The 24549-nt window shown below is 44.8% G+C and overlaps 1 protein-coding gene and 1 pseudogene across 4 annotated transcripts in view; one reads left to right on the top strand and one right to left on the bottom strand.

Annotated features, from left to right (window-relative positions):
- Window positions 1–24549, bottom strand: part of Nrg (Neuroglian) — a 175029-nt gene that overhangs the window by 135742 nt on the left and 14738 nt on the right. The gene's annotated exons all lie outside the window — the stretch shown is intronic.
- On the top strand, window positions 18524–18621 carry LOC123756293 (small nucleolar RNA U3; annotated as a pseudogene).

Below are 24549 nucleotides of genomic sequence, written 5' to 3'. Positions count from 1 at the left end.
AGTCCTCTAACCTAAGACGCTGCATTTTTGACGGAATCTACCAATCTGTTAAAAATGTGACGGTAAAAATTAAATCACCGTAATATTAACGTTTCTCTCCATTGGCCTCTATAGGTTTGGTGGGATGTTTGGGTTCTTAAAGCTTCCGGTAAGGCAAAACAGTTGCGGTTTTGTACGGAGTGGCAAATCGAGTGAACTGACCAGATGATGTGCTAGGTGATATCTAAAATATCATAAAATGATAAAATAATATAAAAATATAAAAAGATTGACAAAATATTTTCTTCGGCCTCTCGGGGGAATATCATCCTCGCCCCCCCCCCCCCGAGGGGCCGAAGATGACTCAGTACCGAGACAGGTGTGGGGGGGGGGCAGGGAGGGCAGGTAAGCGAGGAATTACACAGGTGTGCCGGCCTCGCCCTCTAACCCCACAGCCAGCTCTCACACACTTTCTCTGTATACACCCCTCTCCTTCACTATCTCCCCAGTCCTGCTGAAGCCGCCCCCTTTGGGAGGGGAAGGCAGGAGATGGCAGGAGATGGCGGGAGATGGCGAGAGAGAGAAAAATTCTATATAGTAAATTCTCATAAGAATCTTCTATGTCGTTATCATGTGCTCTATTCCTTTTATCCTCCAATGTGAAGAGAAATATCGCTTCTCTTAAGTCTATCTTCAAGGTTCAGTTCCCTTCAGTTCCCAAATGGTTCATGGATTTTTGATTGATTGTTGCCGCCGGAGGCGGTTAGTTTATTGTGCACCCCATACCCATCCTGTGAGCGGTAGCGTAAAAAGCATTACAAAGGGCACAAAAGGTCTTTATCAGACCTCATCTTAGATTATTACATAAACAATTTCATCTATCCTTCACACCTTATAGTTACAATGTCAGCTAGTTACAGAGAAAGTGCTATTACAAGAACTATATATTTTCAGCAAGTCATTATACATTAATGGTAGGTCTTATCGCTAATACATAATAGTTTGACCAATGGAGATATTACAGAGTCACTTTACTTCATCTAGATCCCTATACAAGCCGAACTGCCAGAGATACTTTTAGCAAAGTCTTATACGAGCTGTGACAACATCTGTTAGTCTACTGACTTTGTTACTTGCCCCATACACATGCTTTTTACTTCACACATTTCATTGTGATGAACAATCGACCTGCTAGTTCCAGTTTGCACAGTTCTACTTCCTTCAAATCATGGGTAGACGTGTGTCTGGAGTTGGCCATAAAGTTGGTTCGACCCCCCCCCCTCCCATCTTTCTCCAGAACCTAGTTGTACATTTAAGGGAAGTGTACTATTGGGAGAGAGCGCCAAGCCATTACGACTATATAGCACTTGGAAGGGGTCAGGATGGGGACGAAGGGAAGGAATGGTGCCCAACCACTTGGACGGTCGGGGGATTGAACGCCGACCTGCACGAAGCAAAACCGTCGCTCCACTGTCCAGTCCAAGTGGTTGGACATATCTAAGAGACAAAGTTTCATTTTGAATCTCTGAGTAGGAGTTACATACCAGATCCCAGATCAGTATATAGAAGGACAAGTCTCACAGGAGGAGGCATATAAATCTCCCAAGTCTTTTGTCCAAGTTATTGAAGGATATCCAGACGTTATCCCTGTGCCAGGTAAGTCCACTACGGGCTCACCATAGTCCGTGCTACTTTGAACTTGTTATAGATTCAGCTATTCGGAACAACAGAAGTTATCCCGTTGGACATAAGCTGTCGACATTATTCTGCCGACGTCGACGTCTGCCTCTAGTGTTAAGATTCTGGGCTACACGCCAGTTTCTTCCTCCTGATCTGGCCGGTACACACAAAAGCATTAAAAAAAAGATTAATGTAAAATACAAAAACATTTAAGTGATAAGACACGAAGGAGCCATTTTTGACGCCCTTGATAAGGACGGAAAGGAAAATGTGTCTCCTTTGTGTACCAATCTTGGGACTTTTGTTGTGGAAGGTTATTTGTAGCTCTCTCTCACTGGGAGCTCACCAAGGTTGTTAGATGCTTGTTCCGGCGGCGATGAAGACGCTAGCGGCGGCGGCGGTGATGAAGACGCTAGCGGCGGCGGCGGCGAAGCCACTAGTGACTGTTTAATACGGTACTGCACACGGAAGCAGTTATACGTAAACTTTGGTGGGCGAGACATTGAGAAATGAGCGTTAGGTGCTTCCGGGGCGTAGCGTCCCCAAGACCTACGAAGGATCTAATTCTGCAACCTCCCATTCCAACCCGTGTACCTTTCCTGGGGGTCACGGGGTACTTTGTGGCGCCATAATGGGTATGATGGAGGGTGTGGGTGACATGACACTGGCAAGGTAACAGGCGTTACGAGTGTTATGATGGCAGATTTAACATGCTCTATTTACATCTAGAAAAGATATAGAAGCACCATTAAAACAATTATAATTGAAAATGATATAATGTCAAAACCTGCCTCACATGTGCCTGCTGGGGGCCCCCCTTGTTCCTTGACATGAATGAGACGAGAGGCACGAGGCTACCCCAGCTCCTTATCCCCACCGTCACTGAGGAATGTCGGTGGCGCCCAAGTCACGCCTCCCGGAACCTCCCCACCGTACAACATTTCAGAAAGCCCTAAATAACCATCCGTCTGTGAACCATCCGTCTTTGCCCGAAACGCATTGCGTAATAGTGGCTTTAGGCATTGTATGTACTAGCTCTATCTATATATCAATCCATTAATGTAACATCACTTGTATGTATATACCTTACCTGAATAAACATCTGAATCTGAATCTGAACTGTGAACGTTAACAGGTACAACGAGGCTAGAAGGCTCAAAGAACTAAATGTCGCCTCCCCGGTGGAGGCGGAGACACATGGGCAAAATGTTTGTGTCACCCTGATGCCCCCTGTTACCTAGCAGTAAATAGGTACCTGGGAGTACTACGAGTACACCCCATAATGTAGGTTCCCCCCATAAGACACTTCGGCCTCACACACGTGGGGTCCAGGGTTCGAGTCCCCTAGAGCCCAGGTGAATGGACCTGTAACCATTGTCAGACAAAACTAGAATGTCACACCTGACCTGTTCCGTTACTCAATAGAATATCAACCAGGCAAAAATTTATGAGGCATTAAAAATGGCTTCCGGGCTCGAAGGGGGAAGATAAACACACCAGACCATACACAAGTCTTTTAAAAAAATAACCATTTTTGTTCCAGGGAACTAGGTGTTGTATTCTGATTGCTTGTATAGTACCTGTAACGTACTGATATGCCTATTATTCCCCTCAAACTCTGCTTTGACGGCAATCGACTTGAGAATGGTCCAGGACGGACCGATACGTCGTCGTCCCTTCAACTTCTAGTGTGTGGTCTGGTCAATCTGCTTTGACCTTCGCCTCAATAGGGGCAGACGTCTTGAAGGTACTTTAAGGCTGCCTGCAGACTTCTTATCTAGAGCTGTGACACATTGTTTCATAAGACGGCAGCCTTCAAGTTCTTCCCTTACCTGGAGAAGGTCTCTGGAGTTATTCTACTCCCTGAGTCTGGCCTCAGATCAGGCTCTATTTGTGATAACTTGGTCCAACAGACTGTTGCTTGTAGCTACCAGTAGGGCCACATCCACCATAGCCCGGTTAGTCCACTACAGCTCTAATCCAAAGCAAATATTAAAGCAAAGTGCGAGTGAAATAATAGCCATTTTCTACACTTTGGAGGCACCGATTGATGAAGATTAAAGCACCCATAAGGTGGCACGGGCATGAATAACCCATAATATAGGCACCAGAAAACCTTACTCATGATAAATAAGTCTGTGCCACAGAGTAACGAGCACGGGAGACATCTCCCGTCACGCAGGGTGCAGTCGCATCTCCACAGATCTCCAGTATCAGCTCTTGATACTGGTAATGGCTCAAAAGGGCCACCACTTACGGGCTATTCATGCCCGTGCCACCTTTTGGGTGGCTTAATCTTCATCAATCAATCAGTGTAACGAGTGATGGGGTGGCAGTGCCATAACCTCTCTCCTAATACGGGATATTTTCTACGAATCCGTTAAATAAATGCGACGCATTAATACAAATTAAAGCACCGCAATATTGACGTCGTCTATGCACCGACCTACATGCAACCCACCGACCTTGCAAGAGGGTAGCCTGGGCTCCTGCAGTTCTGGTTATGCAAAGCAGTTGCATTTATAGTGGCAATTCCAGAGACCGGTTCTGCTAACAGTTGAATCAAAACAATTTCAACTAGCGCGACCAAAACAAATTTAGTATTTTATAAATAAAAAATGCAAAAGTGCATTTTTTTATAAAGAGTGCATTTATAAATATAAATGCAATAAGTTATAAAAAATGCATTTATAAATACAAACTAAGAATATGATCCTTGATGAGCCTGTAATTAACTACAGTAGCCGTAAAATATGAATAACGGACAACGAAAATTAAAGTAGATTAGTCTAAAAATACAATTTAAATTAATACAAAAAATCTGGATTTACTGGTATTATCAATGACAGTTCCTGTTAATATTAAAAACAAAATTCAAAAAATAAAATCGCCAAAATCAACACCCAGGCGGCGGCCATCCTGACTATTAGACCAATACTGTTCCTCGATATTGAATTACCATTGGGAAATTTATTTGCAAAGCCATCAAACTTAAGCTTCCTGTGCTCAATCAATCTTCCAATTCTCGGGAAACTATGAAACTGTGTAGCGCCCGTCACGTGATTCTTTGGAAACAATGAATTCATGTAGCCCCCGTCACGTGATTCTTTGGAAACAATGAATTCATGTAGCCCCCGTTACGCGATTCTTTGGAAACAATGAATTCATGTAGCCCCCGTTACGTGATTCTTTGGAAACAATGAATTCATGTAGCCCCCGTCACGTGATTCTTTGGAAACAATGAATTCATGTAGCCCCCGTCACGTGATTCTGGGGAAACAATGAATTCATGTAGCCCCCGTTACGTGATTCTTTGGAAACAATGAATTCATGTAGCCCCCGTCACGTGATGCTTTGGAAACAATGAATTCATGTAGCCCCCGTTACGCGATTCTTTGGAAACAATGAATTCATGTAGCCCCCGTTACGTGATTCTTTGGAAACAATGAATTCATGTAGCCCCCGTTACGTGATTCTTTGGAAACAATGAATTCATGTAGCCCCCGTCACGTGATTCTTTGGAACAATGAATTCATGTAGCCCCCGTCACGTGATTCTTTGGAACAATGAATTCATGTAGCCCCCGTCACGTGATTCTTTGGAACAATGAATCAACAGATTCCGTCGCCAAACCTGTACGCTACGAACATCTGAAAAGGGGAAACAAATCACATTTGCAGTTACTCAGGTAGCCTAGTGCACAATTACATGCGTGTGTAGCCTACTAAGTTGCTTGTGAGGGTTGAGCTGCATCTCTTGGGTTCCGTACCTAATCCTTCAATCACCGGGTGTACAGGTTTCCTTGCGTAAATGAAATGGAACATTCACTTTATGATAAAGAGACGAGTGAAATAGTGAGGAAAATGGTTGTTATAGATTCAGCTACTCGTTCCGAGTAGCACGGGCTATGGTGAGCCCGTAGTGGACTTCATGCCGTGCACTCGGCTCCCCTGGAATTCTATGTTCACATACCGGGCTGTGATTCATGTGTCAAAATACAAGCCAACGGTGTCAAACAGCCTGGTCAGACTCGGCCGTAAGGGCTGCGATTCCCGGAACCATCACCCTCGGGTAGGTAAAAAGATTTACCCAAAGTCTACCTGTCTGAGGTCACGACCTCTCCGTAGGGTGCAGTCGCAGATCCCCAGTATCAGCTAATGATACTGGTAATAGCTCCAAAGGGCCACCACTTACGGGCTATTCATGCCCGTGCCACCTTTTGGGCGACTTAAAATCTTCATCAATCAATCGTCTACCTGTCTTATAAAATTGTAAATCTATACCTGTCAATTACCTTTACAGACCGGGAGCTAGAAGTAGTTTCTCTAAAGCATCTGGTGGGTTCCGATAATTACTGGGAACCACCACTTCGGCCTCGGGCCTGGTGCCTGGTGGATAGCGCGCAGGACTCTTAATTCTGTGGCGCGGGTTCGATTCCCGCACGAGGCAGAAACAAATGGGCAAAGTTTCTTTCACCCTGAATGCCTCTGTTACCTAGCAGTAAATAGGTACCTGGGAGTTAGTCAGCTGTCACGGGCTGCTTCCTGGGGGTGGAGGCCTGGTCGAGGACCGGGCCGCGGGGACACTAAAAGCCCCGAAATCATCTCAAGATAACCTCAAGATAACCACCGGAGTATGGCCAAATCGTACTCAAGATGGTTCAACGAAGCTCATTTCCCGTCAAAACAGTACATGTGTTTAGGTTTGGATATAATAGTTAAGATTGGGCTGGGTTGGGTTGTTTGGTATAAAAATCCGTTGGTGAATCGTCTAGTACAATGTGAGTTATCATTGGAACCATTTGGAAATCGTTGGAAAGAAAACATCGTGAGAAAAAAAACCTACATCACATGATTGCCGCAAAGAAAAACATTTGGAAAGTGACTAGATAGCGGTGCCGTCCCTTAACACCCTTGAGACAGCCGAGATCATGCCACTTAAAAAAAAAAAAAGGAGCAAAGCAGCAATGTAATACACAGACTTGAGAATGGTCCAGGACGGACCGAAACGTCGTCGTCTCTTCAATTTCTAGTGTGGTCTGGTCAACGTAATACACAGACTTTCAGCACTAATACTGGGAGAGGGTTTCTGGAGTGGTTCTCCTCCCCGAGTCGGGCCTCGACTAATTAGAACAGCAATTTCTTAATGAGTGCTAAGAAGGCAAGATCACGAAACATGATTCACAACGTCTACATCACCATGACCTGCACGAGATGAATAACTACATTGCTCGGCTTCTCAATTAGTAGAACACTTGGTCCTGGATGCCATGAAAAGACGAGCTCAACGCTGAAAGCCATTGGAAAAAAATAAAAGCGCGAAGGTAATAAGATCTAAATTTGCTAAAGCACAGAATCCAGGGAGTATAAGTCAACAAAGTAAAATCTGTATCACCCCCTCGTGAAAAGTTCAGTGCCCAAGTGTTCTCCAGCGTCCAGCAACCAGGAGGCCTGGTCGACGACCGGGCCGCGGGGACACTAAGCCCCGGAAGCACCTCAAGGTAGCCTCAAGGTAGGTAGCGTAATTATTCTCATGTCTGACAGACATGAACAAGGACACAACCTATAGTATCTTATTCTGTGCAGATGAAACTAGGACCTATATAAAAATAAAAACTATAGATCGCTCTTGAGGTTATCTTGAGATGATTTCGGGGCTTTAGTGTCCCCGCGGCCCGGTCCTCGACCAGGCCTCTACCCCCAGGAAGCAGCCCGTGACAGCTGACTAACTCCCAGGTACCTATTTACTGCTAGGTAACAGGGGGGCATTCAGGGTGAAAGAAACTTTGCCCATTTGTTTCTGCCTCGTGCGGGAATCGAACCCGCGCCACAGAATTACGAGTCCTGCGCGCTATCCACCAGGCTACGAGGCCCCCTCTGCAAATCTCTAAACCTATGATGCTGCATCCTGCTGGAGCTCACTGACGTAAGCCAGTGAACTTCAACAGGATGCTCGATAGCCACTTCCAAGTTCCTGTGTAATGGTACAAATTAAATATTCAAAACAAGAAGCTGAAAGTATGTTTCGGCTCTTTATACAACACTAGTAAAACCCATAATATTGGTAAAACACTCTTTTAAAGGATGATTGTGAGGTAATGACCTTTTCTTATTTTCCTTGACAAATTCCTTCTCAGTTATGAATAATTTACAACTTAACACAACCGGGGATATGATAAGAGTTACAGTATGGCATATGTTATTGTTCCAAAGTGTACACATTGCAAATAAGAACATAAGAACATAAGAACAAAGGTAACTGCAGAAGGCCTATTGGCCCATTCGAGGCAGCTCCTATTCTATAACCACCCAATCCCACTCATATACTTGTCCAATCCGCGCTTGAAACAATCGAGGGACCCCACCTCCACCACGTTACGCGGCAATTGGTTCCACAAATCAACAACCCTGTTACTGAACCAGTATTTACCCAAGTCTTTCCTAAATCTAAACTTATCCAATTTATACCCATTGTTTCGTGTTCTGTCCTGTGTTGATACTTTTAATACCCTATTAATATCCCCCTTGTTATGTCCATTCACCCACTTGTAAACCTCTATCATGTCGCCCCTAACTCTTCGCCTTTCCAGTGAATGCAACTTAAGCTTTGTTAATCTTTCTTCATATGAAAGATTTCTAATTTGGGGAATTAACTTAGTCATCCTACGCTGGACACGTTCAAGTGAATTTATATCCATTCTATAATATGGCGACCAAAACTGAACTGCATAATCTAAATGGGGCCTAACTAGAGCAAGATATAGCTTGAGAACCACACCAGGTGTCTTGTTACTAACGCTGCGATTAATAAATCCAAGTGTCCGATTTGCCTTATTACGAACATTTATGCATTGATCCTTTTGTTTTAAATTCTTACTAATCATAACTCCCAGATCCCTTTCGCAATCCGACTTCGCTATCACAACACCATCTAGCTCGTATCTTGTAACTCTATCATCATTACCTAACCTCAGAACTTTACATTTATCAGCATTAAACTGCATCTGCCAATCCTTTGACCATTTCAAAACCCTATCTAGATCAACTTGAAGTGATAGTGAGTCCTCCTCCGAATTAATTTCCCTACCGATTTTCGTATCATCGGCAAATTTGCAAATGTTGCTACTCAAACCTGAATCTAAATCATTTATATATATTATAAACAACAGAGGTCCCAGGACAGAGCCTTGAGGCACTCCACTTACAACATTTTCCCACTCTGACTTGATTCCATTTATACTAACTCTGTTTCCTTTGGTATAGCCATGCCCTAATCCAGCTTAATATAGCACCCCCAATACCATGAGACTATCTTTTTAATCAGTCTTTCATGTGGCACTGTATCAAAAGCTTTGCTAAAGTCAAGGTATACAACATCGCAATCCTTACCACTATCAACTGCCTCAACAATGCTAGAATAAAAAGATAACAAATTTGTTAAACATGAACGGCCATTTATAAAACCATGTTGAGACTCAATTATTAATTTATGTTTTTCAAGATGAAGACGAATTTTATTTGCTATTATAGATTCGAGTAACTTTCCCACAATAGACGTTAGGCTAATTGGTCGATAGTTAGACGCAAGTGATCTATCTCCTTTCTTAAAAACTGGTATCACATTAGCAACTTTCCAAAACTCTGGCACTCTGCCTGACTCTATTGATTTATTAAATATGGTTGACAGTGGGTCACAAAGCTCCTCTTTGCATTCTTTAAGCACCCTGGCAAACACTTCATCCGGCCCTGGGGATTTGTTTGGTTTGAGTTTTACTATTTGTTTAAGAACATCCTCCCTGGTAACTGCTAAACTCGTCAACCTGTCCTCGTCCCCACCCACATAGACTTGTTCAGCTGAAGGCATATTGTTAAGTTCCTCTTTAGTAAATACAGATACAAAATATTTATTAAAAATACTACTCATCTCTTCATCACTATCTGTTATTTGACCTGTATCAGTTTTTAATGGACCTATCCTTTCCCTAGTCTTAGTACGATATAACTGAAAAAACCCTTTAGGATTTGTCTTTGCTTGCCCTGCTATGCGAACTTCATAGTTTCTTTTTGCTTTCCTTATCTCTTTTTTAACATTTCTAACCAGTTGTACGAATTCCTGTTCTAAAGTGACCTCCCCATTTTTAATCCTTTTGTACCAAGCTCTCTTTTTACCTATAAGGTTCTTCAAATTCTTTGTTATCCACTTTGGGTATGATAAATGATAAATCGATTATCATTGACCGTGATTAAATGACGTGCATCTACTGCACAACCTGCTACAAGGGGACCAAATCTGATCGGTACTGGTTAAGATTCTTCCCCCACTTTTCCAGTGATATGTAGAACGGTTCTGAAACACATCACAATGCAGCTACACGACTAATAAGGATCTTCCTAGCAGCAACACACACGTGAAACGAAATTTTCAAGACAATAATTACTAAAAAAAAATGACAAAACATATACATATGTTATTAAATGAAAATGTTAACACTTCAAAAAGGTATTCCTTCAAAGAATACTTAATTATAATTTTGATGCGTGGTCCAGAAAGCAATTTTCCTCTTGTCAATATGTAGAATTCTTGGGTCTAAGTAGCTGAAAGCTATGAAGTTTCAGCAATGGGAACCTCAACAAAATTTTCGTAATTATCGTACTCCGGTCCTCGCACTAATTAATTTCTGGGAAAGGGTAATTAGTAGCAAATTGTTGACAGTTTGCACTCTGCAGTAATCGTGTTCAAACGTCCAATCAGGACAGGGCAGCTCTATAAATGCTGAAATGTACCCAAGTACGGTATTACTGAATCCATTCAATACAGCATCTAAATTACCTACAGGCGATGAGTCACAATAACGTGGCTGAAGTAGTTTGACCAGACCACACACTAGAAAGTGAAGAGACGACGACGTTTCGGTCCGTCCTGGACCATTCTCAAGTCGATCATCGACTTGAGAATGGTCCAGGACGGACCGAAACGTCGTCGTCCCTTCACCTTCAAGTGTGGTCTGGTCAATCTAAATTACTTGAAACGTTTAAGATTTCTCAAACTGTTTTCTCTAAGAGTCTAGACATGTACCAATATACTGTAGTCAACTCAGTTGTTCAGCATAATATTTTGAAGGGCATTAAAATTGTAGTATGATGTTGATGCGACCAAACATTATGTACAGACGAAAGAGTTACAATAACGTTACCTTCAGGTTATCTTGAGATGATTTCGGGGCTTTAGTGTCCCCGCGGCCCGGTCCTCGACCAGGCCTCCACCCCCAGGAAGCAGCCCGTGACAGCTGGCTAACACCCAGGTACCTATTTTACTGCTAGGTAACAGGGGCATTCAGGGTGAAAGAAACTTTGCCCATTTGTTTCTGCCTCGTGCGGGAATCGAACCCGCGCCACAGAATTACGAGCCCTGCGCGCTATCCACCAGGCTACGAGGCCCCCTAAACGAGGGGGCCTCCAGGCTACGAGGCCCCCTAAACGAGGGGGCCTCCAGGCTACGAGGCTACGTGGCTGAAGCGCTGGTGACATCATACATCATCCCACACATCTCAAAACCAAGAAACGATGATATCTACCTGATGGTGGTGGTGGTTTTAGATTTAGCTACTCAGAACGAAGTGTCCATGTAGGTTATCATATGTAGCACGGGCTATGGTGAGCCCGTAAACAAATTCTGCCTGATGGAGTTCTGGGAGTTGTTCTACTCCTCAAGCCCGACCCGAGGTCAGGCTTGTGATGTTCCGGTTCGTCCTGAACCATTATCACCTTAATCATTTCTTAATTTTCACACGTGTGGGTTCTATATCGTTGTCATGTATAAATGTTATTTTTGTGAAACTTTTGCAAGTACTGTAGAATGAACTTAAAATATAATGTTAACTGTATTTAACTATTATGTTTGTAATTATATATGAAAAAGTTTTTATAAACTATATTAGGTTGTGACAAATTAATGTACCTTTTTTGGCTATATGCGGCTATAGACTATTGCACAATTCATATAACCATCATTAACACCGGCGTGGGCAAAGTCAATCTTGGCCAATTATAAATGTACATTCACCGATTAACATAATGTTTAATTTACCTTTACCTTTAGTTTGAACGAGATAATTAAAAACATAAAAAACAGAGGAATGAAGGACAGGGGTTGGGGGAAGTGGGAGATCGAGGTGAAGTGGAGGGGGTGAGGTGGAGGGGGTGAGGTGGAGGGGGGTGAGGTGGAGGGGGTGAGGTGAGGGAGAGGCGAGGTGGAGATGTAATACTACCAGGTGGTGTAGTGTTTCCTTGCCCCCCCCCCCCCCCACACCACTCACCACCCATTCCGCTCTGCCTACAGTCCTCACTTGCCGTTATCAGCCACTATTTAACACACACACACAAGCCTATTCAGGCCGTAATCAATACCTTTCACACATCATCTAAACAGGGAACAATAGACGCAGTGTAAAGTTCACGAGAAGCTGTCTGTAGTCTAACAGGGTCACGAGCACAAGGAAGAGGGAGGGAGGAGGGTACAGTACAAGAGAAGTGAGGTCGTGAAGCTCTCTACACTTTAGTCAAAACACCATTTTCACCCAAAAAGGGGGAAAAAAATCTAAATTACACAGGAGTCTACACATGAGGCTCGAATTCAGAGCCATTATATTTTTTATAAATTATATATACTTTGTTTAAAAAATGACAATTTAAATATAAATGTTTATGTAATATAGTTTATTTGTACGTTAATATAGGCTAGCTTTCAGGTGGAAATGTCAATATTGTTCACCAAGAATTATAGTTATCACTGTTATACTGTGATTTGTGGCATATCCTCAAAATGCATCCGGAGTCTGCCAGTGCAGACTGCCTATCACATGCTTCTCTATGACTAACCATCCTGTGTGATGGGGATTTTTTTTTTAGCATCACCTAGTTAGCTTTTTTGACACACTGTACTCCACTTCATATAGTCTAAGGTAGCTGCACTAATGCAGATGTACCTCATGTATTAATAATAAAAAAAAAGGGATTTGTAGACTTGTACTAACTGGATTTGTAAGACCCTTGAGGGACTTAAGTAGAGGAGGGTAGAACAGTCTGCTTGATGGGGTTCTGGGAGTTGTTCTACTCCAAGCCCGAGGCCAGGCAAACCTACTCTATCCGTATTGTCTCAATAAACGTACTTGAACTTTAACTATTGCCTAGCCTATACCGAGGCTGTATGGCTATTCAGGTTATTCCAAATCTTAATCGTGGGGAGAACCGCTTTAACTACATATTTCTCAGCAACCCTTCCCGCCCAGCAAACATAGACCTAGCCTAGCCTACCCAACAGAATTACCGCACACTTGCTAATACCCTCGCACCTCAAGCTTTAACGGAACGGGTACAACAAGGCCGGTAGGCGAGGCATACACAGCTAGACCTCACTCTCCCGTAGTCGCTGATAGGTAAGTAGAATATAAAATATTGCCGGAACAACTGTGGACATCTTCAAGAGAGAACAATATTGTTTTCTAAAGAAAAAGGGCTGGACCAACCGGGGTTTTGGTGGGCTTGCGGGCCGCTCCAATCAACAGCCTGGTGGAGCAAGCTCTCAAGTCAAGCCTGGCCTTGGGCCGGGCTTGGGGAGTAGAACAACTCCCAGAACCCCATCAAGCAGGTATCAAGCAGGTACCCCTGTACTTTCACTCCGCCACCTCCACCCCAACACACACACACACACGTACGTACATAATCGCTCAAACTATTACAGCACATAATCCACCACCAGTAGTACGTCCATCTTGATTTTGCTGCCCCCCCCCCCTAAGGGCCTCAACCTTTCCTCTATCACCTTGTTACTCCATTCAAAGACCTATAGACATTATGATTACGTATAACCGAAGTATGAATAATGAACCACGGTCAACCTAAGAGAAACAGTCATGTTGTGGCCACCTGACCCGCATGGACCATTCGGGGACACATGACATGGTAACTCTCCCACTCCTCCTCGTGCATGGTCAATAATAGGCCATACGGGCGCTATAACTTGGAGTGCCTAAACCACCCTCTCTCCCACCCGCATGGTCAATATCACACAATGTGGGGATAGGGAAGAGGCATGTGTGTTAACACAAGGGGTCCGTCAGAGTTCATTACCAGGCACCAATCCCCTTCTATCCGTGGTGGATCTATTCCCCTCCCCCCTCGAGGCTACCCAGCCACGGCCGGCCCTCGCAGTACAGTATTAGTTTACTACAATCTAAACCAAGGTACTGGTGTAAGCCAAACAATATAGGCCACGTCAGAGGTCGGCGTTCAATCCCCGACCGTCCATGTGGTTGGACACCATTTCTTTCCCTCCGTTCCATCCCAAATCCTTATCCTGACCCCTTCCATATAGTCTTAATGGCTTGACGCTTTCCCCTGATAATTCCCTTCCCTTCCACCCCCCCCCTTCCCCAACACCGGCACACTGTGTAGTGTGCCGGAAAGCGACATGTTGTTATTATAGATTCAGCTACTCTGAACAAGTTCCAAGTAGCAGGGGCTATGGTGAGCCCGTAGTGGACTTACCTGGCACAGGAGCGGTGCGCCTCCGGAAAGCGACAAACCGGTACCTTCTACATACAAGACCGCCCCGCTGCGGAACTAGTGATTATGCAAAACAGCATTAAAACACTCAACAACGAGGCCGGGTTAGGAATGTCTTGTGTAAACTCAACCAGCCTCCGCGCTCAGATACCATCGTTAACGTAGCTCTGGTGACCGCTAACACCACCGTCACCACATCAACCTAGAACAGGAAACGTCTCGCCGCCACCAAGATTCCGCCTCCAGGTTACAATCCTGGCCAACCACAACCGCAAGTAATTCCAAACCTAAAGATAATCCTGAGGCGAAACAACCGCGTTCCCAATGTTATGGAGCTTGATAGTGCATATATTAACTTGTAAATCAAGGTCATGCGCCAGCCTTCAATGTCACTATACATGTGCTTCAGCCTACAGTTTAGAGTCGTCTTGTGTATAACCCTCTGTCCTGCGTGACAGTGAATACCAGCATTATCCTCACTTTAATAAGAATTAATTGAAATCCTCAGGTTAGGCAAAATTGTAATTAATTTTGTTAATAATAATAATAATAAAATAATAACCTTGTCTTCAGCGAGTAGCAGCATCATTGATTTGGTGAAAATTAAAAGATGCTTCGATTTTATAATTGAGATCCTCAGTCAATGGCAAGAATTAGTCGGTGACGTTAGTACTGTGCTTACCTAAAAATAACTATCAGGGAATGAAGTCTAGCTCTTCATGCCCCCCCCCCCTATTAAGCTTATTATACCTGTTGTGTTTTAATTTAACTTCCTGTCAATCTGTTTTATTTTCAGGTTCCCCCACACTGCTGGGAGAACAGGGACGAATAGTTATGGATTGGTTCCCCGTCAATCCTCCATGGGTTTTTGTTATGGGGCAAGTGTGTGTATGAAGTTTAACGTGTGTTATCTTGAGATGAGATGATTTCGGGGCTTTTTAGTGTCCCCGCGGCCCGGTCCTCGACCAGGCCTCCACCCCCAGGAAGCAGCCCGTGACAGCTGACTAACACCCAGGTACCTATTTTACTGCTAGGTAACAGGGGCGTAGGGTGAAAGAAACTCTGCCCATTGTTTCTCGCCGGCGCCTGGGATCGAACCCAGGACCACAGGATCACAAGTCCCGCGTGCTGTCCGCTCGGCCGACCGGCTCCTTGCTCCTTGTGTGATGTTGGGAGCGTCCTCGCTCGCCTAGTTGTGCTTTCAGGGGTTGAGCTTCTACTCTTTGGTCCCGCCTTTCAACTGACAAATCAACTGGTATATAAATGCGTGCATATGCTCTAGCGTACCTATTAACTGCTAGATGAACAGAGGCATGAGGTAAAAGGAAACTATCAATATCTTTCTGATTTGGTCGGGATTCTGGGTTCTTTGAATATAAAGCCTATTTAGCTACTCAAATGACTTCACCAAGAGGCTCTTCAGCACCAACCCACCCACATGATTAGGGTACAAGTTCCCACCACACAAAATTAAAAACCTGCACCAGGTAAGCCAGGTAGTGTGCAGGGGGGAAGGGAGGGAGTGTTGCCGCCGATGTGAGTGGATGGCCTTGTAGCGTGTGTGTGGGAGGAGGGGAATACAGTACGGAAATTACACCAGACACGGCTGGCTCTCAGTCTGTGGCGCCGTAAATCCACCAGTCCACTCGCAGCCTGCCTTTTCCTCAATATCCACCAGCGTGCCGTACTAATAGACCAATTGCAAAGCCTAGATGAATAAGTTACGAGGAGCATTGAAAGAATTAATCCATTAAGACATTGGACAGTAGGGGAGAAAGGTGAAAACAATAGCCTTACACACCCAGGCTCACAATCCAGGAGGCTCTGGTCAGAGAACCTCAATGGATACAGGAGATTTTGGAATGCGTGTTACATAAAGTAGACAAAAAGGAATCCAAATGAGCCACACAAACAATAGAAATAGTTTTTACAGTCAGAGTAGGAATACTGTACTATAAAAATAGAATGGGGATAGACTCGTACACATCTTTCAAGATACATCCAAATACATAAACAAGGCAGCCTAGGCATTAAATCTGGGTTTTCTATTACTCTTGGAAAAAATGACAATTAGTACTAAATGTTTTACAACAATTTTCGAAGTGAACTCTGATCCCAATCCTATGAAAATAGTCTGGTCACAACACGCATTATCCCCTAAGAACACAATTGATTTACCATGAAAATATTTTGGAAGGTGACAACCGCAATAAAAAATAATACTGTATTGGTAGGGGAATAAAGAATTAATCTTAAAGTTGTAGTTTAGATCCAGCACGAAGGCCTAGGAATCCAGAATAATTATTAAGAACTACCGGACAAAATATCGTAATTTTCGCGCAAGGTGGGCCGGCATACTCTACACTTCACGCGATAGCACCGGTATAACGAGTTCAGTAGAGTGCCTCCACTTGTGGTGATGTGTGCCACATGTTTACCTACTTGAGATAAGCAGTTGTACGGGTGACGGGCTTTTCTGACCTAAACCAGGACCATCTAGATGGTCCTGTTCTACTAGTAGTCCCCAGTACATGACTGGCTCTGGGGACCATTCTTCCCGTACGCAATAGTGTGGGAAGATTTTGCATTTCCGAAGGCTACCAGATGCAAAGGTGAGATCACCTGCTAGAAATGCAGATGCCTGGCAACGTAGCCAAGGCTTTGTTGGTGTAATTACGAAGTAACTAGCACGACGCCAAAGGTACATGCATCCGAACACATCTTAATGAACTATACAATTACAAAATAATATTGCAAAATCTTAGTAAACACTGCAAAGACAGTAACGACTTACTAGAGGCAGAACCAAAGAGCCGAAGCTCAGCCCACGCAAGTACAACTAATCGAGTACATCTAATTAAGCACGCACACACCAATTAAAATGAGAATGATCAACCAATGGAGTGCAGAAGACCCAGATGTAAGAGATCCCACACACAACTTACGAGCTCCCTGGGTAATTCTCACCCCACCACCCTCCTACCACATGACAAATCGAGCATAATCTTAAATGGCCTATACCGAGGGGGGACAAATGCCGTGAGTCGGGGGAGGCCGCTTGCCCGTCCTTTACAGCCGCCAGAGTGGCTCTGTTGGATCAAAAATACTCCACGTCAACAGGGAAGAGTGCAACAATGTGATGAAGTTGCAACAATAGCAACTATATGTTATAGTTATTTCAATCAGCGTTAGTGGGATCTCTTAGCTAGGGAGCCGGTCGGCCGAGCGGACAGCACGCTGGGCTTGTGATCCCGTGGTCCTGGGTTCGATCCCAGGCGCTGGTGAGAAACATTGGGCAGAGTTTCTTTCACCCTATGCCCCTGTTACCTAGCAGTAAAATAGGTACCTGGGTGTTAGTCAGCTGTCACGGGCTGCTTCCTGGGGGTGGAGGCCTAGTCGAGGACCGGGCCGCGGGGACACTAAAGCCCCGAAATCATCTCAAGATAACCCATTATTACAAATGAAATGCCTACACATTTCTTGGACACCATTGATGGTGTTATCTCTGGATGGCTATATAGATGGAAGACAGGCAGGCAGACCCCGGCAACGCCAGGTAACACCATGGTAAAATATAAAATACACGAGGAAAGGTTCTGGCAGACAGAGACAGACTCTGGGCTACTTTCAAAGTGGATTAATCTCAAACATTTGTCACACGCTCCTAAATTGCGCAGATCTGTCTGTGGGAGAGGGTTGGGGAAGAATCAAAACACATCACACACATCTCCTTGTCACATCAAAACAAAGATGGACAAGGAGATTGAAAGATTTATTCAGGGAGATTGACTTTGCTCATCTCAGGAGGCGACAATGCCTCCCTAGGTGGAGGCGTTGTCGCCTTAAAGCAAATGACTATCACTTACCGATATTCTCAAGTGGAGTCATTTGACCTTACACGTACAGTAAGGGCTCAAACCATTACAACTTCCCCCACGTACGTGATGGGGGTTTCCTTGTCGTGTGTCTTACTTATATTCTTAATGCCACTAAAAACCTGTCTATTAGTTTACTACCTTTATTTTGAATGACGTGGTGCATTAGTGAACAGTGAGAGGAGGGGAGAGTGGGAGGAGGGAGAGTGTGGGAGGGGGGAAGAGTGGGAGGGGGAAGGCGATAGAGTATGCGTGTGTTGGGAACAGGGCGTGTCAGAAAGATAGTTAAGCTAATGGAAGTATTTCGGAGCAAGAGACTTTCTCTAATTCACTTAGCTTCTATTTTTTTAACGTTATTAGTGTAGTATATTTAATGTTTGCTACAACTTAATTGTCTCTGAATACGTATTTCTCTCAAGAATACGTATGATCATACTTCATAGGATCAATTCTATAGTATGACTGCCGAGTTCCTTGTCCGAAACTCGGGAAGGAATCACACTGCGATGGATAGTTTGAGCATTTCCACGCCACTGATATCTTGTGCCCCCCCCCCCCCCCGATCGTATGCATTGGTCAACTTCAATACTAGTCTACGCTAATGTAAGGTAAACAAAAAACTTCATACCGACAATGGGCAGAAGCCATTTGTTATTCGAGTATACAAAATTACGTAGCTTCCTCACTCAAATTGCCAGAGCTTCGTGTTACAATCTGACTGAATTGTGATATTTCATAACACCCTCATTTTGCATACCACTATAACTCGCTAAATCACAGCCCAGCATATCAGGCCTACCTTTAGATGTTTTCGGGGCTTAGCGTCCCCGCGGCCCGGTCGACGACCAGGCCTCCTCGTTGCTGGACTGGTCAACTAGGCTGTTTGACGCGGCTGCGAGCAGCCTGACGAGATCAGCAAGCCGTGCACATGTCCACCCTCCCCATCAAAACATGAACCCAGGCACTTGACTCCCTCCCCCACATTCACACACCCAGTTACACGCTCACCAATCTACACACAACACACACTACCCCCAGAGACATCCAGCCCTTACCAACAACTGTGTACGTGCAAGTACAGTTCAATTATTATCCCACCCTACCAAGAAAAACACCTAAAGTCCTACCCACAAACACAATCACTCGGCCCACCCTATGGCCGGTTGATCAGTCCAGCAATCAGGCCTAGTCGAGGACCGGGCCGCGGGGTCGCTAAGCCCCCGAAAACACCTCGGGGTAACCTCAAGGTAACCTTAATCCAAAGTTGTCACTGGCCAACAAAGCCAAGGCAGCAATTTAATTTCATTATACTCCGCCCTCTCGCCTAATATGCGACGTATTACTGCAGATTAAAGCACAACAATGTTGACGTTTTCTATGCATGGGCATCGATAGGTCCAGTTTGGAGCTGGGAATACAGAAGCTGTGGTTAATATTGACTGACAGTACAAAACACGGACTTCTGTACCCATAAATATCCCTTTTGGACTATTTGAACTAAATGCCATAAAATGTGACACGGTAACCGTAAATTAAACCCAGCCTATCTTAGACCTAAACAAGCAATCCTAGGTTTAATTTAGTATACACACGCACTACAAAACACTAAGGAAAAGAAAAGATTTTATTGTTGCCCTCTTTCTCGGGCCCTCGATAAAGGGAATAGTACAAAACATGGATTGCTTGCAGAGATGATATTTTGGGGGATAACTGGTCAAAATACTGAAATTATCGACACCCTTCTTATGCATTATATTGAAAAAAGTTGTAAGCGAGAGGTTACAATAGACTAGCAAGCTTCCCGGTCACGCCACACCAGGCTAGACTAGCAAGCTTCCCGGTCACGTCACACCAAAATACACTAGCAAGCTTCCCGGTCACGCCACACCAGGCTAGACTAGCAAGCTTCCCGGTCACGTCACACCAGGCTAGACTAGCAAGCTTCCCGGTCACGCCACACCAGGCTAGACTAGCAAGCTTCCCGGTCACGTCACACCAAAATACACTAGCAAGCTTCCCGGTCACGCCACACCAGGCTAGACTAGCAAGCTTCCCGGTCACGTCACACCAGGCTAGACTAGCAAGCTTCCCGGTCACGCCACACCAGGCTAGACTAGCAAGCTTCCCGGTCACGTCACACCAGGCTAGACTAGCAAGCTTCCCGGTCACGTCACACCAGGCTAGACTAGCAAGCTTCCCGGTCACGCCACACCAGGCTAGACTAGCAAGCTTCCCGGTCACGTCACACCAGGCTAGACTAGCAAGCTTCCCGGTCACGTCACACCAGGCTAGACTAGCAAGCTTCCCGGTCACGTCACACCAGGCTAGACTAGCAAGCTTCCCGGTCACGTCACACCAGGCTAGACTAGCAAGCTTCCCGGTCACGCCACACCAAAATACACTAGCAAGCTTCCCGGTCACGTCACACCAGGCTAGACTAGCAAGCTTCCCGGTCACGCCACACCAGGCTAGACTAGCAAGCTTCCCGGTCACGCCACACCAAAATACACTAGCAAGCTTCCCGGTCACGCCACACCAGGCTAGACTAGCAAGCTTCCCGGTCACGTCACACCAGGCTAGACTAGCAAGCTTCCCGGTCACGTCACACCAAGCTAGACTAGCAAGCTTCCCGGTCACGCCACACCAAGCTAGACTAGCAAGCTTCCCGGTCACGCCACACCAAGATAGACTAGCAAGCTTCCCGGTCACGTCACACCAAGCTAGACTAGCAAGCTTCCCGGTCACGTCACACCAAGCTAGACTAGCAAGCTTCCCGGTCACGCCACACCAAGATAGACTAGCAAGCTACCCGGTCACGCCACACCAAGCTAGACTAGCAAGCTTCCCGGTCACGCCACACCAAGATAGACTAGCAAGCTTCCCGGTCACGCCACACCAAGATAAGACTAGCAAGCTTCCCGGTCACGCCACACCAAGATAGACTAGCAAGCTTCCCGGTCACGCCACACCAAGATAAGACTAGCAAGCTTCCCGGTCACGCCACACCAAGATAGACTAGCAAGCTTCCCGGTCACGCCACACCAAGATAAGACTAGCAAGCTTCCCGGTCACGCCACACCAAGCTAGACTAGCAAGCTTCCCGGTCACGCCACACCAAGATAAGACTAGCAAGCTTCCCGGTCACGCCACACCAAGCTAGACTAGCAAGCTTCCCGGTCACGCCACACCAAGATAAGACTAGCAAGCTTCCCGGTCACGCCACACCAAGCTAGACTAGCAAGCTTCCCGGTCACGCCACACCAAGACTAGCAAGCTTCCCGGTCACGCCACACCAAGATAAGACTAGCAAGCTCCCCGGTCACGCCACACCAAGATTACTCCCGGTGTTGAGTGACACTTAGCCTACTTGCAACTGACTCAGCTCAAGACTCACTACACACAGTTTATCAACTCTGAATTGGCTTGGTCATACGACCAAACATTTATCCGTGCAGATTACATCGTAATGTTTAATTTACTACGTCTAGGATGTAATCAAAGCAATTAACCCATACGTTTGTCCAAAGTGGGCTTATTTAACCTATAATGAGTTTCAAGACCTATCCTGGCAGCCAAAACAAGGTAGAGAAACCAACCCATAAACAATTTTAAACGGCAAACTCAAGTTCTTAACATAAACCTCTATTAGTTTATAATGTGTAATGTGCTTGAAGGTACTTCATTAATCCAAGGCTCTAAGCCAGTATAAATACACACAGGAGCACCCGGAAGGGATACGGAAACGGGTCTGGTTCGACAGTGAAAGTACCGTACACGACTTGCTTGATACCTGCTTGAAGGGGGTTATGAGAGTTGTTCTACCCCTTGGCTCTACTCCCCAAGCCCGGCCCGAGGGCAGGCTCGACTTTTGAGAGCTTAGTCCAACAGGCTGTTGCTTGGAGCGGCCCGCAGGCCCACATTATCCACCACAGCCCGGTTGGTCCTGCACTCCTTGAAGATAGCCACTCGAAACATCGAGGTTTTAACACCAACTCTGTCATGGTGGTGCAAGGACTGTGCCACTTATATCAAGGACATATACCACTCCCACAAGCACGATTACATTGACACGCAACAGATGATGAAGATGATCTGATGATGAATAGATGAAGATGAGGCAAGATAACGGGGGTAGAACATAGAACAGCGGCAGAATTAGCAACCCGGGCCCGGAAGACTGCGTGCAACAAAATAGTGGCTCCAGCCAAGGTAACCAGGCACACACAAGCACCCAACACTGAACATGTGAACACCAACAACTATGGTGTATCAGTACCACAAAAGGTCAATCAGTTAAGCACGTTGGGTCTGGCTAGTAACGAGTTGGATGACAGCCATTAAAAGGAATAAAATTATTTTATTTTAAAATTATATTTATTTTTTTATATTGCGGGTTGGACAAGTATATGAGTGGGATTGGGTGGTTATAGATAGGAGCTGCCTCGTATGGGCCAATAGGCCTTCTGCAGTTACCTCTGTTATTGTGTTATTTTAACACCCTCCCATCTAGGTACAAGATGACCTAGCATGATTTAAACGGGACTAATTACTATATATATTTTTTTTACTTAGGCTGATGTATCTAGCTTAGGTCTAAGTTGCATCAAAATTTGCGACAGATAAAACAAAGTGTCACACTAACTTCCACATTACAAACCGCTAACTTGTATCCACAACCTAATGGCCAGATTCGTCAACGAATTCGATCGTCAAAATAGTTAAATCATAAGGTAACATGTAGAATCAGGCTTCATGCAGGTATATAGTGCTAGGTTAGCTCTTAGGTCACCTCTAGTCATGTCCACTCATCAACACAGTAAAGTATTTACCCCACGCCCAGGTAAATGTTGCCAAGCTTCCAGTAAAACTACAAACAGAACACCCGGCCGGAGGGTTGAGGTGGGGTAGCGAGGCAGGGGAAGAGAGACGTGGAATAAACAAGTGACAAGTGACCAAGCTCAAGCTTAGCTACCAAACACACACACAAAGAACTTTTTCAGTGTCAGAGTGGGTGACAAATGGAGTGCATTAGGCAGTAATGTGGTGGAGGCCGACTCCATACACAGTTTCAAGTGTAGATATGATAGAGCCCAGTAGGCTCAGGAACCTGTACACCTGTTGATTGACGGTTGAGAGGCGGGACCAAAGAGCCAGAGCTCAACCCCCGCAAGCACAACTAGGCGAGTACAACTAGGCGAGTACACACACCCTATGGCATCTCTATACAGCTACACAACCCCCTCCCCTTCTTGTACAAAAACAAAAACCTTTAAATGTCTAAGTACTATTACGGTATGCATTAAACAAATAAAATGAAATTTTTAGCATGATCTGAAACAGCTTGTAAATCAGAGAAGCAAATATCAGAGACTGCTCTTGACTCTCCATCATTAATATTAACACAAGAACACAACTGTCACAACGCAGCCCGTTCTCACGATCCCACAGAAAATGAAATATTTTGACTATTCAGAAAAGTTCAAACTCAAGCAACCTACCTAACCTATCTCTCGGAATGTTTGGTAATATGTTTATTGCTTGTGATGTGTGTATGTATGTATTAACACGATGTACTGAACAGGGTGAGAATAGCTTGAACTACCTCATCCCTTTGTGTGTATTTTACCTCAATAAACTAATTTCAATTTCAACCTATCGAGGTCCATGCTCAGAAAACGTCAATACTGCGGCGTTATAATTTTTACCAAATCCCTACAATTTTGGCCGGTTTGGTCTAACCAGCTTTATATATGCGATTTACTAGGCCTTATACAACAAATTACTGGCCACACCATGCGAGAGGCTAGCCTAACTAGGCCAATACTACGTATTAAACTATCTCATTCACCCCTTCCCCCGAGACATTGAGGAATATTAATATTTAATATTTCGTTTCTCATTGAAATATTAAGCGAAATAATGTATCTAAAATTATTCTTTTCATGAGGAGGAGGAACTTGGCTATTAATGGCTTTCCCGTGTCATTTGCCAGGGAGTGAAAAAACTACCCCCAAATAAAGCTGGTGTTATTTGGATCTTTGTCTTCACCAAAACGAGACGGCTTTGAGGTATAATTAGATGACCTCTCTCGGGGGTTCAAATGGGAACTTTATAACCACCTCCAAAGGATACACCATCAGCAAGAGCAAGAAATGGAGAGGATGAGGAGGGAGAAGATGAAAGAAGTGAGGGAGGGGGGGAAGACTAAAGAAGAAAGAGGAACGGGGAGAAGAATGAAGAGAAGAGGTGGAGCAACTCTATAGGCGCACAAACTGGGCAACATCAGCAGCGTATGGAACGTCTTTTATAAACCAGAATAGAGAACCTAAAAGCAATCTACACTGCCCTTGTCAGGCCAATACAGGAATATGCAACACTTACCTGCCTGGAATGCACACACCTTTCAGACCCACAAAACAAAAAATTAAAAATGGCAAGGGTTTGTAACCAAA

Source organism: Procambarus clarkii, chromosome 36, assembly GCF_040958095.1.
Source record: "Procambarus clarkii isolate CNS0578487 chromosome 36, FALCON_Pclarkii_2.0, whole genome shotgun sequence".
Classification (NCBI taxonomy): Eukaryota; Metazoa; Arthropoda; class Malacostraca; order Decapoda; family Cambaridae; genus Procambarus; species Procambarus clarkii.
The sequence above is the reverse complement of the archived record's forward strand: the minus strand, read 5'-3'. Positions and strand labels throughout refer to the sequence as shown.